Source organism: Elephas maximus, chromosome 10 (assembly GCF_024166365.1).
Source record: "Elephas maximus indicus isolate mEleMax1 chromosome 10, mEleMax1 primary haplotype, whole genome shotgun sequence".
NCBI classification, from domain to species: domain Eukaryota; kingdom Metazoa; phylum Chordata; class Mammalia; order Proboscidea; family Elephantidae; genus Elephas; species Elephas maximus.
In genome coordinates this window covers 55,631,486-55,647,693 of record NC_064828.1, presented here as the reverse complement: position 1 = coordinate 55,647,693, position 16,208 = coordinate 55,631,486, and the positions used below count along the sequence as shown (strand labels likewise).

Genomic DNA, 16,208 nt, shown 5'->3' with positions numbered 1-16,208 from the left:
TTTCAAAAATCTCAAAACAGGTTTTGCCTTAACAGGTTGTGAAGTGTATTATTTGACCAGATAACATTAAAACATGAAGCCTCTCCAAATTGTCATATTCATCAACAATTTCTTAAATTTTCATAATTTGAGCACCATAATATAAGAAATGATTGATGAGAAAGATGACTCTCACTAATTCTGACTCCAAAAAGTGGCAGATCTTGAGTGATTTACTTGAATATTTGCATATGTTGATCAAATGAGTGTCAATTATATTAACATGAGAGATAGACATGCCTTTGTTTTTTATGAATGTGTCAGGTTTGTTGACATTACATATCACCATAGGTGATTCTACATATTTAATTAATTGGAATTTTTAAAAATATCAGATATAACTGTCACATCAAAACAAAATTGACTTATACTGTGCAAATAAGCATTCATTATGTTAATAAATATGAAAAAGACAAATGTTCGGTGTATACACTAGTTTTTTTCTTAAGCCAGAGAATGATGACCACCTCTGCTTCTAACCAGCCAGAGAAGCCAACCTGGCTCTTTTCTCTTGTGTGTTGTCTCAATTTGAGAGGTAATTTTCTCTGATTCCACGGAGTTGCCGAATTGAAGTTGTTTCTCTCTGGAACTTTCCAGTATTTAAAATATGATATCTGGCCCCACAACATGCAACCCAATCTCAAGAAAAGAAAAAGAAAACAAAACCTGAGAGCCTGCAATTATGCAAACTTCTTTCTGACTTTCCTGTGATTTTTCTTCCCTGTAAGATCCTACATTTACTAGCTTACACCTTCATAATTTACTTTCCTTTTTATGGCACCTTCTCTGCCTTTTCGGCATTTTTCCTGTCTCAATAAAAATCCATTACCATAGAGTCAGTTCTGACTCACAGTGACCCTATAGGACAGAGTAGAACTGCCCCATGGGGTTTCCAAGGAGCAGCTGGTGAATTCAAACTGTGGACTTTTTGGTTAGCAGCCATAGCTCTTAACCATTTCGATGCTAGGGCTCCTCCGGTCTCAATAGTTATTTTAAACCCCATCTCCACAACTTAGTTCTGAATATCTGTGCTGATTTCATTCCAGCCTGACATGACACAGGCATCTTGAGTCACATAGCCAATTCATTCAGCCTATCTGCTAACCAAAATGTTAGCAGCTGGAATTCACCAGCAGCTGCTTGGAAACCCTATGGGGCAGTTCTGTTCTGTCCTATAGAGTCGCTATGAGTTGGAATAGACTCGAAAGCAATTTTCATTTTTTTTTTTTATTCCTATCAACAGGATGAAGACAGACGTTTTATTTCTACAGAAGTAGAAATTAAACTATTAAGTTGATCTTTCTAATTTCTTTATCTTGTTATACATTAAGCTTCTTAGGAAGATCTACAACTAATTTCTCTACAGTAAAATAAATACGAAACATGATTGAAGCTGAAAGAGGGCATTTGAAAATGCAAATTCAAGTATCACCAAAATATCATTATAGTCCTATACTTTCCTCCAAGCTCTCCTGGCAGGTTTTTTTTTTTTCTTGAGAATGTACCTCTTGCTTACCTATCTTTTATTCATGCTACAAAACAAAAACACAGGGTGGTTGGAGAGAAGTGAGGTGGGAGATTTGGGTAAGATGGTACCAAATGCTAAGAGATTATGGTAAAATAAAGAAGCAAGAAGGAAGAGAAAATCTGGGTATGTCAGTCATGATGGGATATCAGTTGTATAAAAACACAAAAGTTTATTTCTTACAATTGAGATGCCAATTATTCAGCAAGGCAAAATGCTTCCATCTTCTTGTTCCAGCGTCTTCATTGGAGGCCTCCTTGAAGTCCCTATCTGGGAGAAGAAGAAGAAATTTGGGCAGTGGAAATTAGTTTTATCTAAAAGTCCTATGTATCGCCTCTCTTCAAAACCCACTGCTGAAACTCCTCAAATGGCTTTTCCTAACTGCAAAGGGGAAGCCCTGGTGGTGCAGTGGTTAAGAGCTCAGCTGCTAACCAAAAGGTTGGCAGTTTGAATTCACCAGCTGCTCCATGGAAACCTGTGGGGCAGTTCTACTGTGTTGTATAGGGTCACTATGCATTGGAATCGACTTGACAGCAATGGATTTTGGGTTTAACTGCAAGGGACCTGGAGAGTAGATTCTTCTACGTGGCCCAGAAGGAGGGTTGCCAGATAAAATAAGGGAAGCACAGTTACAATCAAATTTTAGTTACAAATATTTTGAATATAGAATTGGGAAAAATTATACTAAAAAAAACCAAAAAAACCTTTATCTGAAATTCAAATTCAACAGATTTGGCAACCCTATCCAGAAGTAGAAAAGAACTTGATATAGATGAGCATCTTTAATGTCTACTAACCAGAAAAACCAAACCCGCTGTCATACAGTGATTCTGACTTATAGCGATCCTATAGGACAGAGTAGAACTCCCCCACAGAGTTTCCAAGGAGCAGTCCATTTTTATCATAACTATTTGGTTCACTCACTTTCTTATACCAAACTCACTTCTTCCCCATGGGAAAAAATCCAAACTCTGTCCACTCAAAGTTCAAAAGTCCTGGATAGTGGGAAGGATGCAGTCCTCTTCATGAAGTTCACTGATCTTTAGATTTATGTACTAAAAAGACAGGATAACTGACATACATACCACTGATATCCAATGGTAGAACTTGGATACATTAACCACAGGAAACATCTCCAGTTAGAAATGGGAAGACTTAAAGATACACAGCAATTACAGTTTCTGATATACCACTAGACAGACAACATAAGGGTTCCCTATGTGGGGCAGAATATTCCTTAATTAGTCCCTGATTCCCTTCTCTGTGAAGAGCTTCTTTGTGCACTGTTGGGTTTTTGTTTGTTTTCCTTTGTTATTGTTTATTTGTTTGTTTGGGGTTTTTCTTTATTTCTTTTTTTTTTTTGAGATGTTCCACTTTCACAATTATCACCATTTGAAATAGATAGTAAGTCCACCCTTTCGGGAGTTTCACAATGTTGATAGCTCTATTCATATGCATTCAAGTATAGGGTCCCTATGAGTCAGAACTGACTAAACAGCAGTGGATTTGGTTTTGGTTCACTGAGGGAAAGATAATTTTACACTTAAATGCTCACATTAGGCGATCTGAAGCAATCAGCTTGGGTGGCAAAGTAACTCTCTTATTTGCTCATTAAGCCTTTGTCAAAAAGTCTAAAATTTTAGTTTTATCTTTTTATTTTGTGAGATGCAGGTATTTTTCACACTCCAGCATATTTCTGACCTCTGGACTTTCTCTATTTCCTTTTACATATTCTTGAAAACCAGAAAAATTTTGCTTAAGCTTATTTCTTCAAAAAATACTTGCTTAAAGAAAGCTGAGAGTATACAAAACACACTAACATTTTAGTTTTTTTTTTTTTTCAATTCTTCTAAAGTTACAGGCTCAGTAGGTACATGGTTCTGCCTTTTAGTTTGTTACAGATGAAAGTTATATCAAATGCTTTTTTAGTGCATGACATAAATTTCAGCTCTCCAGCCCTCAATATCAGTTTCTTGGCTGACTGCTGCCCTCCTGCTAAGACAATGTCACTTTTTACCTCTTTGACTATAAATGCATCCCATATCCAGAACCAATTTCTGTATTAGATAAGGCAATTCTAGCTACTGTAACAGGTAAATCTAAAATCTTTGCAGTGACTTAACCCAGTAGAAATATATGTCTTGCTCATATAAATCACAAAATGAGACAACTTTTTTCCCAACGGTAAATGTCTATTCAATTTGTGGATCTTCAACATGTGACTTTCCAAGATGAACCTGACACTGCATCAAACTAGAGAAAAAATGGGGAATTGATAACACATGAAAGGTTTATAAGATCTCCGTCTAGAAGCAATAGTCATCATTTACTCTCAAATTTCAGTAGCTAGAACTTAGTTACTTAACCATAACTAATCATAAGAGAGGTTAGGAAATGATGCTTAGATTTGCCCAGGAAGAACAGGAAATAATTGGAAAACCTGTATTCTGTAATGGTTTTGGTTAAATGTTTAATCTTACACATTTTTTTTTAAATCTCTCTTTTTTCTCTCCATGTTACTTCATGGATATAGATCCACAACTACGGGCAGTACCTTTAATTTACTCTCTTTATTAGCTGAATAGAATGGGAATTCCAGAACATTTAATTGTGCTCATGAAGAACCTTTACATTGATCAAGAGGCAGTTGTTCAGACAGAACAAGGGGATACTGATTGGTTTAAAGTCAGGAAAGGTGTGCCTCAGGGTTGTATGCTTTCACCATACCTGTTTAATCTGTATGCTGAACAGATAATCCGAGAAGCTGGACTGTTTGAAGAACAGGGCATCAGGATTGGAGGAAGAATCATTAACAACCTGCATTATGCAGATGACACAACCTTGCTTGCTGAAAGTGAAGAGGACTTGAAGCACTTAGTAATGAAGATCAAAGACCACAGCCTTCAGTATGGATTACACCTCAACATAAAGAAAATAAAAATCCTTACAACTGGACCAATGAGCAACATCATGATAAACGGAGAAAAGATTGAAGTTGTCAAGGATTTCATTTTACTTGGGTCTACAATCAACACCCATGGAAGCAGCAGTCAAGAAATCAAAAGACGCATTGCACTGGGCAAATCTGCTGCAAAGGACCTCTTCGAAGTGTTGAAGAGCAAAGACGTCACCATGAAGACAAAGGTGCACCTGACCCAAGCCATGGTATTTTCAATTGCATCTTATGCATGTGAAAGCTGGGCAATGAATAAGGAAGACTGAAGAAGAGTTGATGCCTTTGAATTGTGGTGTTAGTGAAGAATATTGAATATACCATGGACTGCCAAAAGAACAAACAAATCTGTCTTGGAAGAAGTACGGCCAGAATGCTTCTTTGAGGCAAGGATGGTGAGACTCTGTCTTACATACTTTGGACATGTTGTCAGGAGGGATCAGTCCCTGGAGAAGGACATCATGCTTGGCAGAGTACAGGGTCAGCGGAAAAGAGGAAGACCTTCAACGAGGTGGATTGACACAGTGGCTGCAACAATGAGCGCAAGCATATCAAGGGTTGTAATGATGGCGCAGGACTGGGTAGCGTTTCTTTCTGTTGTGCATAGGGTCACTATGAGTTGGAACTGACTCGATGGCACGTAACAACAACAAAAAATTAGCTGTATAATGTTTCATGATGTATATGGATTTTTCACCCAGGTTACACATAAAATTTTCATGGTTTTCCTGTTTATATTATTCTTTTGTTGAATTTTAATTCACTTGACTTTTATTACAAAATTAGCAAAGCAGGGTGAAAATAACACATACATTTTGATCCCACATTTTTAATAGAAAACATAAGTAAATATACAACATTGTAAAAAATATTTTCTATGAATTTCAGTTCCACCTTTTTTTCTCCATACATATTCATTTATTTTTTTCATGATTGCCCTTTTTATCATTTTTGCAAAATCTTGAATTGCTGTCAATACAAAATAAAGCTATTTGAACTGACTTTGCATGACTAATACATAAATAAGAAGCTTATTTATGAATATAAAAGTAAAATATATTGCCTTCTTCATATGAGGAATATTCATGTCCTCTATGCAACTGAAACTCCATTATGGTAAGGATAGATTTGGCAAGCTAAATTTACAATGGATTTCGAGAAAGGCAAATGAAGTTTGAGTTGATTGTTAATTGGTGCAGATATTTCATAAAATAACTCTCTCTAAATGAGAATTTCCCTGAGTAACACTGAATATATATGCTTAACATTTCTTTTTATGGCTCCTAAATAATGATCTTAATTCCTCAGCTGTTTTTTTTTTTTTTTTTTTTTTAAATTTACCTATGTATATTGTTGGAAACACTGGTTGTGTAGTGGTTAAGTGCTACAGCTGCTAACTAAGAGGTCGGCAGTTCAAATCTGCCAGGTGATCCTTGGAAACTCTATGGGGCAATTCTATTCTGTCCTATAGAGTCACTATGAGTCTGAATCGACTCAACGGCAGTGGGTTTGTTTTTTTTTTTCTTTTGGTATGTATATGGTTATTGTCATTGTTATGTGCCATCGAGTCAATTCCAACTCATAGCGACCCCATGGGAAAAAGTAGAGCTGCCTCATAGGATTTCCAAGGAGCAGCTGGTGGATTTGAGCTGCCAACATTCTGGTTAGCTGCCAAGCTTTTACCCACTGAGCAACCAGGGCTCCGTAACCTCTTAATTTAATATTCTCATTACTTATATGTCCAGATGTATACCAAACTTTGAGTGTTTTAAAAATGTTATTGTCTACTCTCTTCAACCTTTAATATACTAAAGAGGGAATTGCTTTTGAATAAAATTATGTTATACCAATTTGTAAATGATATAGTATCATATTCAGATATTATGTGAGGAAAGATTGAAAGCTCTTGTCTCTGAAACATTTATATTTCTCCTTTATGAACTGAGAAATTTACCGGTATTTTAAAAATTGTTAAGAGGTTGAAAAATCTCAAAACCCTCTGTGCACAGCAGAATCTTCAAAAAAAAAAAAAAATCTGAAGTACAAAGAAAGCCTGTGATATGGGCTTTCTAAGTAGCTAGCAATAACAGAAGTTTTTTGCAATTAACTAATTACACAGAAAATTAACCTGCCCACCTGAGGAGAATAGAAGACTTTTAGATTTGACTCATTAAGATCATCATGTTTTCCTGATGGAAATTACACTGCAGAGCTTAAATGCAGTTCTTATGGGAAGAACAAGTTTTACTGAATAATTGACTAATAACTATTATGCTCCTATCAAATGTATTCCCTCAGCATTTTAATTGCTCCTATTTGAATGGAACTTCTTAGTTGTATACAGAATGACATTACTGCAAATGTCAGTGGAAAAGACATATTATGTATGAATAAGTCAATAAAAATGAAATGAAAAATGTTTAAGCATTTCAGGTGAATATATATGGGAGTATATGATTTTTTTTACGTCTGAAGAGTACTGCAAGGAAGCTCAAAAAGAGTTTTTCAACTGATGAAAGTACTTAGAGTGTTATCTTTACAGTTGCTTTCAATTTATGCAAATGATATAATTCATAATTTTGCACAGCCTGAAAAATGCTAGTCATATTAAGGTTTTGAAGCACTGCTTTCCCCAAAAAATATGTGTCACTAGCCAATTAAAATGTTAATTAGTATTGATAAAGCTTGGAAAATTTACCGTGCTATCACTGAGACCTAATCTGGAAAATGACAATTATCAAAGTCCCGTATTTACCCACAAGTTTCCGTTTTAATGCAAGGGTAAAGAGATTTTTTGGTTTATATTTAATTTTCAGCCATTGAAACTGCTGACATCATTTTGAAATTTACTATACTTTATAAAAGAGATCATCATAAATTGCTAAAATCAGACTTGCCCTTCATAGTTCGTATTGCGCTTGCTCTACAATGAGACTGATTCTGAGATAGATTATGAAAAGCAAATACTTTTTGTCCTTGACCTAATAGTCTGTGGAGTCACAAAGATTTATTGTGTATTACTTTCCATGCCTGCTCTATTTGTGAATTTTCCATTCTGCAACATTGACCTCTCTATTCTAACATTCGCCGGTACCACATTGTGTTAATTCACGTTGAGTTTATGAGAGATTTCTAAGTCTGCAACAACAAAAAAGTTATTCATTTTTTTCTTTTCTAAATCACTTGTTAAATTTTTTAAAAAACGTTACTCTTGTAAAAAAATATATATATATAACATAAGAAGTATCATTATAAATACACTTAAAAGCTACATGATTCAGTGTCATTATTTTCATAATGATGTAACACTATCACTATTTCCAAAACCTTTTCATCACCCTACATTGAAATTCTGTACCAATTAAACAATAACACCCAACTCTCCTTTATCCTCAGCCCCTGGTAACCACTAATCTGCTGTATCTATGCACTTCCCTATTACAGATATTTCATATCAATGGGATCATACACTATTTGTCCTTTTGTATTTGGCTTATTTCACTTGGTATAATGTTTCATGGTTCATTCACACCATAGTATGTAACATAACTTCATTTCTTTTATGGCTGAATAATATCCAATTGTATTTATGTACTGTATTTTGCTTACCCATTCATCTGTTGATGGACAGTTAGGTTGTTTGCACCTTTTGGCTATTGTGAATAATGCTTCAATGAACATGTGTGTACAAGTATCTGTTTGAGTCCCTGTTTTCAATAATTTGGGGGCACATTCCTAGGAGTTGAATTGCTGGGTCACTTCGTAATTTTATGTTTAACCTTTTGAAAACCTGTCAAACTCTTGTCTGTAGACACTGCATTATTTGACATTTTCACAAGCAAGGAATGGGTGTTCAAATTCTCTATCTCCTAAAACTAAAAATCAAACCTGTTGTTATAGAGTCGAGTCTGACTCAAAGTGACCCTAAAGGACAGAGAGAAGTGCCCCACAGAGTTTCCAAGGAGCACCTGGTGGATTCAAACTGCCGACCATTTGGTTAACAGCTGTGGCACTTAACCACTATGCCACCAGGGTTTCCTCTACCTCCTAGCAACTACTTATTATTTTTTTCTCTTAAAAAAATGTTAATAGACATCCTAGTGGGTGTGATACAGTGTCATACTGCGTTTTTGATTTGCATTTCTCTAACGATTAATAATGCTGAACATCTTTTCATGTCTTTATTGGCCATTTGTATTTCTTCTTTGGAGAATATATACTCATTTGCTCATGTTTTAATCAGGTTCTTTGTCTTTTTGTTGTTGAGTTATAGGAGTTCTATATTCTGGAAATTAAACCCTTATATATGATTTGAAAACATTTTCTTTCATGCTGTAGTTTATATTTTCACTTCTTTGATAATGTCCTTGAATACACAAAGGATTTTAATTTTGGCTGAGTCCAATTTATCTATTTTTTTCTTCTATTAATTGATCTATTTTGAGTTAAATTTTCTTCATGGTGTAAGGTATTGGTCCAATATTTTTTTTTTTTTTAATGTGGAAATAGTTGCCCAGTACTGTTTGTTAAAAAGTCTTCCTTCCTCTTTGAATAGACTTTGACACCCTTCTGGAACACCAATTGACCATAGATGTATGGGTTTATTTCTGGACTCCATATTCCATTTGTCCATTTGTCTCTTCTTGTAACAGCACCCCACTGTTTTAATTACTGGAGTTTTGTTGTTTTTTTTTTTTTTTTAGTACGTTTTGAAATCATGAAGTGTGAGTCTTCTTATTTTATTCTTCTTTTGCAAATTTTGTTTTGGTTACTCAAACCCCTTGAAATTTCATATGAATATGAGAACTGGTATTTTTATTTCTGGAAGAAAAGCTGTTAGAATTTTCATAGGGATAGAGTTGTATCTCTATATCTCTTTGGTTAGTATTAGCCCTTTAACAATAGTAAAGTCTTCTAATCCATCACTATGGAATGCCTTTCCATTCATTTAGGTCTTCTTTAAATTTTTTTTTTTAATTATTTCAGCTATGTTCTGTGGTTTCTAGTATAAGCGTCTTTCACCTTCTTAAATTTATCTTGAAATATTTTATTCCTTTAGATGCTATTGTAAATGGACTTTTTTTTTTACTTCCTTTTCAAGTTGTTCATTGCTGACGTATAGAAACACAACTCATTTTTTAGTGTTGGTGTTGTACCCTGAACCTTTGCTGAATTTGTTTATTAGCTCTAGGAGTTCTGTGTATGTGTGTACTTTTACGTATCGATTCATGCCATTTGCAAGTAGAGATAAGTTTAATTCTTGTTTTATAATTTGTATGCCTTCTATTTTGTTTTCTTGTCTAAGTACTCAGGTTAGAATGTCTAGTACAATCTAGAATAACATTGGTGAAAGCAAATTTCCTTGTCTTGTTCCTGATCTTAGGGAGGAAGTTTTTTGTCTTTAACCACTGAGCATGCTGTGGGTTTTAAATAAATGCCCTTTAGCAAGTTGAGGGATTTTTCAATTTCTGGTTTTCTGTGATTTGTTTTTGTTTTGATTTTTTTTTAATCATGAAATTTTTCTGAATTTTTTAAATGCCTTTTCTGCATCAATTGAGATTATTGGGCTTTTTCATCTTCGTTCTATTAGTGTGGAATATTACATTGATGGATTTTCTGATATTGAACTATCCTTGCATTCCTATAATAAATTCCAATTGGTCATGGAGTATAATCCTTTAATATGCTGTTGGATTCAGTTTGGTAGTATGCAGTTGAGAATTTTTGCATTTATATTCATAAGACATATTAGTCTGTAATTTTCTTTCCTCATGGTGTCTTTATCTGGCATTAGAAGGAGGGTGATGCTGGCCTATTGGTTAATTCTTTTATGAATATTTGTCCAACCTTTTGATTGTTTACAACAATATCTGTATTTTTATTGGAATTAGGATTATATATAGATTAATATAGAGAACTGACATCTGCAGAGTGAAATTTTTATCTGAGTAACAGTATTCTCATTTCTTCAAGGTTTTGTTAATTTGAGCGATCTTTAATTTTTTACATAAATATTTCCAATTTATTAAGTTCATTTCTATATATTTTATTATTTTGTTGCTTTTTTAAGTGCAATGATTACTTCCATATTTTTTCTAAATAGAAAAATTATTCATTTTTATATGATTCTGTCTATAGCCTTATTATTTTATTTTTTGGTAATATTTTTAATGTTCTCTTAGCTTTTATACAATACTATCATCTGTAAATATTATCTGTAGGTAACTACACATATACAACTACTTATGTTTTCATACACTGTAATAATACTTTATTCCTGCTGTAAAAAAATTACCACGAATTTAGGCTCTTAAGTAAAAAATTGCACACTTATTATCTTACAGTTTTAGAGGTAAGAAGACTGAAAAGGCTTCCTGGACAAAAATCAAAATGTTGGCAAGACTGCATTCCTTTCTGAAGGCTCTAAGGGAGAATTCATCTTCATGCTCTTTCCAGCTTCTAGAAAACAAAAAAAACTTGGTGTCTTTAAGTCGATTCTGACTCAGCAATTCTATAAGACAGAGTAGAACTGCCACAAGGAGTAGCTGGTAGATATGAACTGCTGACCTTTTGATTAGCAGTCAAGCTCACCATAGCTCTTAACCACTACGCCACCAGAGCTCCAAAAAATATGCAACGCTTCACAAATTTGTGTGTCATCCTTGTGCAGGGGCCATGCTAATTAATCTTCTCTGTTTCAGTCCAACTTTAGTATATGTACTGCCAAAGTGAGCACCTAGATTCTAGGGTATGCCCAAATTTCTTGATTCATGACTCCCTTTCATCAGTAAAGCTAGTAATGACTGGTTGAGTGTTTCTCATATTACATCGCTCTGACATTAACTCTTCTACATCCCTCTTTCAAATTTAAAAAATCTTGTGATTACTCTGAGGTCCCTGGTGGAACAAACGGTTTGCACCAGCCTATTTTATTAACTTAATGGTTGGTGGTTCAAACCCACACAGCAATACTGAGGAAGAAAGTCCTGGTGATCTCTTCCATAAACATTACAGCCAAGAAAACCCTAGAGAGTCCTTCCATTTGGTAACACATGGGCTTGCCATGTGTGGACACAGGCTCTATTTCAATGGGTTTGGTCTTGCTGGTTTGGGTGATTACATTGTGCCAATCTGTATAATCTAGAACAATCATATTTTAAAGTCAGCTGATTAACATCCTTAAGTCCATCTTCTCCCTTAATTTCCTTTGCCATGTAAAGGCAACGTCACATATTCACTGCTTCTAGGAATTCAAACATTGATATCTTGGGATGTGGGAGAGTATTACTATGTCTAACAAAACCACTTTTTACTTTCTCCTGTCTATTTTTGTTGACAGGTGAATCTAATTACTGCCGGTCAGGCATAGTCTCCTCAAGCAGAGTAGCTTGTTGATATTTTAGGCAGCATGGAGTTCAGGAATGGGTGAATTTTCAGGGCATAAGGAATTGACATATAGAAGTGTGGTTATTCTAGTGAGACTGCCTTTTATTGTTTGGCACATGGGAGCATGTTTATTAAAGTGAGCCAATCCCTGATTGGATGACTTGCATAATCTACAGCTGAAACTGATTAATTATTTCCTGACAGCATGTTCACTAAGCCAAGTTGTCACTGGTTTAGTGAACTGTTTTAAAACTGGTTCTGGTAAATACTTTTTACCGTAGCCATAGCACAGCCTTTTTCTAATTTAGCGGGCCTTTTTTATTCTCAGTCACCACTTTTGTTTGTATGGGTGACATCATCCATGACTGACCAGGTCTTCGACACTATTGTTGATTCTCTCTATAGATGAGGTTCCTTCTAAAGTTTTCTGACATTTAGTTTGTGCGTAAATAAGCATTACTTCATTCAGTTTTTTTCTTTGATTTTTTTTTTTTCAGAGAGTAGCTTGGAAAAGGCATTGTTGCTTCTGAAAAACAATTTAAAAGCAGCTATGAAACAAATAAGTGTGTAGCTAGACATACTATAAAAAGGGAACCAAGGGCACTTCAGATTCATCAGTCAAGATTTTTCAGGCTTGACTGATAGTTAAAAAATTCCCCCTCTTCTACCCCTTCAAAAAAAAAAAAAAAAAGTGCTAAGAAATCCCTGTATCTATATTAGACAATAGCCAGGCTGTTTTTTCCTAAGAAACCATATAGAGGATGTTCACGTAGAGGAAAATCAGGAAGGAGTCTGAGAAAACCATACCTGAGAAATACTTAGAGATATTAAAAGCATGGCGTCAAAGCTGAAGAAGGCTTCAAGAAGGAAGGCGAGATCAAGAGTGCCAATTTTTGTGAGGACAATTTGCGAGAATTGGTGATATCAAATAGGTTATCATACTATGAAAAGGGGCAATGTACCAAGTAGCAAGTCTGTTACTGCACTGAGCTTTTAACACCCAGAAATTTGTAATCTTTTACACTAGGATTAATTCAGAATCCCCTTAAAAATAAATATATATTGGTGACTACTATTTTTAAGCCCAAACTAAAAAGTGGTCTGAGTTATATGAATGCTTTCCAACACTCAATCACTTTTGCATATGTATTTATTCATTCTTCATTTGTTGGTATGCTTATACTAATAATTCTTTAAGAACCTTTCCTTAGCATCCACTTCATCCCATATTTTTATTAAATTCTTCTGGTGGGTTTTTTGAATAACGGTTTCATAGCTGCCTTCAACTAAGAAAAGTTGTCTTTGATTTCATAAAAGTGAGGTTCTCCTAACTTACAATATGATCTAATGATTCCACATCCTGATAATTTTATACAAAAGGGAATTCATTCTTTAAAAACTGGAACCACCATTTAAGCTAATTTTCTTAGAAATACTCACTACAAATATATAAACTCCCATTTTTCCAGGATTTATTAAATCCCCATCCTTTTCTACACTTTTATCACATTTCATAATGCAAGACTCACTTGCTTGTTATCTCTTTCATCTGGCCACACCTTCTACTACTGAGTGAGAAATATCCAATGTGAAAAACAAAAAAGAAAAACCCTTTGTTGTAGAGTCATTTAGGACTCCTAGTGACCCTACAGGACACAGTAAAACTGTCCCACAGAGTTTCCAACGAACAGCTGGTGGATTTGAACTGCTGACATTTTGGTTAGCAGTCGTAGCTCTTATCCAAAATGAGTGGGTGAAAATTGTCTAATATATTCTTGACTGGCCTTATATTCTTTAGCTTCATAGTTCATTTGTGTTTTAGTTAGTCCAACACTCCCCACACCATCGTCGTGATTCCCAGCCTCCATGTTGTAGCAATTTTCAATCTACTTCTGTGAATAGTTTTAGTAGATAGCTGGGGGAGTACAGAATTTTTCAAGAATCAACTTTCTCTTGAATTGGGAGTTTCTTTAAGCTCTACTTAAAATACTCTCCTTTTTAGAATTCTGTATTATACTAATTCTTTTCATACCTATTTGGCTATTTATTTCACTTTCTATTATGATCCACTTCCTTGTTTGTTTTTTTTAAATAGACATAGTCTGCAATCTTACATCCTGTATACTATTCTCATATGACACATTCTCTCTGTAGATTTTTTTTTCTCCACCAGTGCCTTTAAGTGTTCTGTCCTATTGACTTTTGGAGCCCTGGTGGCACAGTGGTTAAGAGCTACGGCTGCTAACTGAGAAGGTCAGCAGTTTAAATTCACCAGCTGCTCTTTGGAAGCCCTATAGGGAAGTTCTACTTTCTCCTATAGGGTTGCTATGAGTTGGAATCAACTCAGTGGCAATAGGTTTTGTTTATTTACTTTGAAACCTTTGTGCCTATGTACATTCTAATCTCTTTTATAAATTGCAGATGGTAATAAACAACTACTTGCTAGACATTTAACAATATTTAAAAATCATATATATATATATACACACACACAAGAACATTTTGTATATAATTGTTACCTGGTGGAAACACCAGATTCTTACTCGGCATGACTCGTATTGACCAATAAATGAGAGACCGAAGTACAAGGAAATGGAGTCAGTCGGTGCTTACTGCCGCCAAGACTGCTCACCAAGGGCGTGCAGACAGGTTATTTTTAAACAGGTTTACTAGTACAGAGTTCAAACACGTTATGTCAGCAACATTCTTAATCACACCACGCAGGCACAGTGGGGTTTACATGTAACCTCCAAGCAAAAGTAGGATTCAAATGCAAAGCTGAGGGGGAGGGGAGCCCAGCAAAGGAAATGATTTTGCAGTACAAAACTGTAGGGGAGGAAGCCAGGTAAAGAATACAGTACCGTGGGGGCTGTCTCATAATATAGAACTTTTAATTCGGAAGCTTTATGGCATATGTGAGGCATTTATAGCACATACAAGAAATGTACAAAATCACGTAACTACTAAAGTATTTCTAAAAAATAATGATCTTATTATCCAATGCTACTTATTAACTTAATGAATTGCCATTTTTCTCGTAGAAAACTTCTCAAATAATTTATTATGTATGTTATCTTCATTTTAAAAATTGATGTACATTTCCATATTCTCCAACTTTATGCACTTTAAAAGGCTTCCTGAATTTCCAAATAATGTTTGTCAATTTCAGACAAACTTATTTCTGCATATAAGTTTTATGAGAATTGTTGATGTGTATATAATTGGTTTAACAGAACTTAAAATTCACTAAATTTAGAATTCACTTAACAGTTGTTTTATGCACTATGTTTTCATAAATATAATATACTTTAATGTGGGAATATAAATAAATTCAATATTAAGAACAAAAATTGCCACTTTAGGAGTTAACCATTTAAAATAATTCTCTCAAAATTATACAAAAATATATCTAAATCAATAGTAATAATAATAAAACATTATATTTGTACATATGACCTGGATTATCGTGAAAACAATGAGAGTTCTGTTTCTGAAAGTAGAATGAAAGATCAGAAAGTTCAGAGTATGTGCCTAGAAAATGAATGATTATGTCAGAAAAAAATGACTGAAAAACAATGAAAATAGGGATCTAGGGAAAATGCAAATGGATCAACAAAGAATTCTATTTAAGGCAACAAATGTTGTTATTCTATTGAGTTGATTCTGACTCATAGCAACTGTTTTAAGCTGGGTTCTCTAGAGAAGCAAAACCAGTGAAGTGTCGAGAGAGAGAGATTTATATCAAGGAAATGGCTCAGGTGGTTATAGAGGTTGGCAAGTCCCAAGTCCATGGGTTAGGCCTATGGGACAGAGTGGAACTGCCCCATGGGATTTCTAAGGCTGTCTTTATGAAAGCAGACAGCCACATCTTTCTCCCCGGGAGTGGCTGATGAGTTTGAACCACTAACCTTTTGGTTAGCAGCCAAGTGCTTAACCACTGCATGACCAGTTCTCATTTAGGCAATGAATATACACAGAATTTCAACTCTGATAATTTCTTGTAATCAATATACTTAAATATGTTTATCACTACTCTTTGATAAAATCTGAGAACCTGTCACATAAAGTATCCTAGAATAGAACTTTATAGAGCCATATAATATCACACAACACATTTAAGGTATATATACCAGATTAAAAAAAAAAAAAATTTTTTTTTTTTACACCAGATAGATGAGAATATGCTTTTTTGTAATAAGTTTCAAGCAAGAAATAGCTTCATCAATTACCCATTCTAATATCCATCTTGAAAAAGTGAAAAAAAACAGCAAACCCTTTGTCATCGATTTCATTACGACTCATAGC

At 34.5% G+C, this 16,208-nt stretch overlaps 1 non-coding gene and 1 pseudogene across 1 annotated transcript; one reads left to right on the top strand and one right to left on the bottom strand.

Moving 5' to 3' along the window:
* Positions 1 to 16,208, top strand: part of LOC126083685 (transmembrane protein 41B-like) — a 77,308-nt pseudogene that overhangs the window by 42,352 nt on the left and 18,748 nt on the right.
* LOC126084897 (U6 spliceosomal RNA) lies at positions 11,143 to 11,253 on the bottom strand. The gene has a single exon (XR_007519127.1). It is a non-coding gene; the product is annotated as a U6 spliceosomal RNA (small nuclear RNA).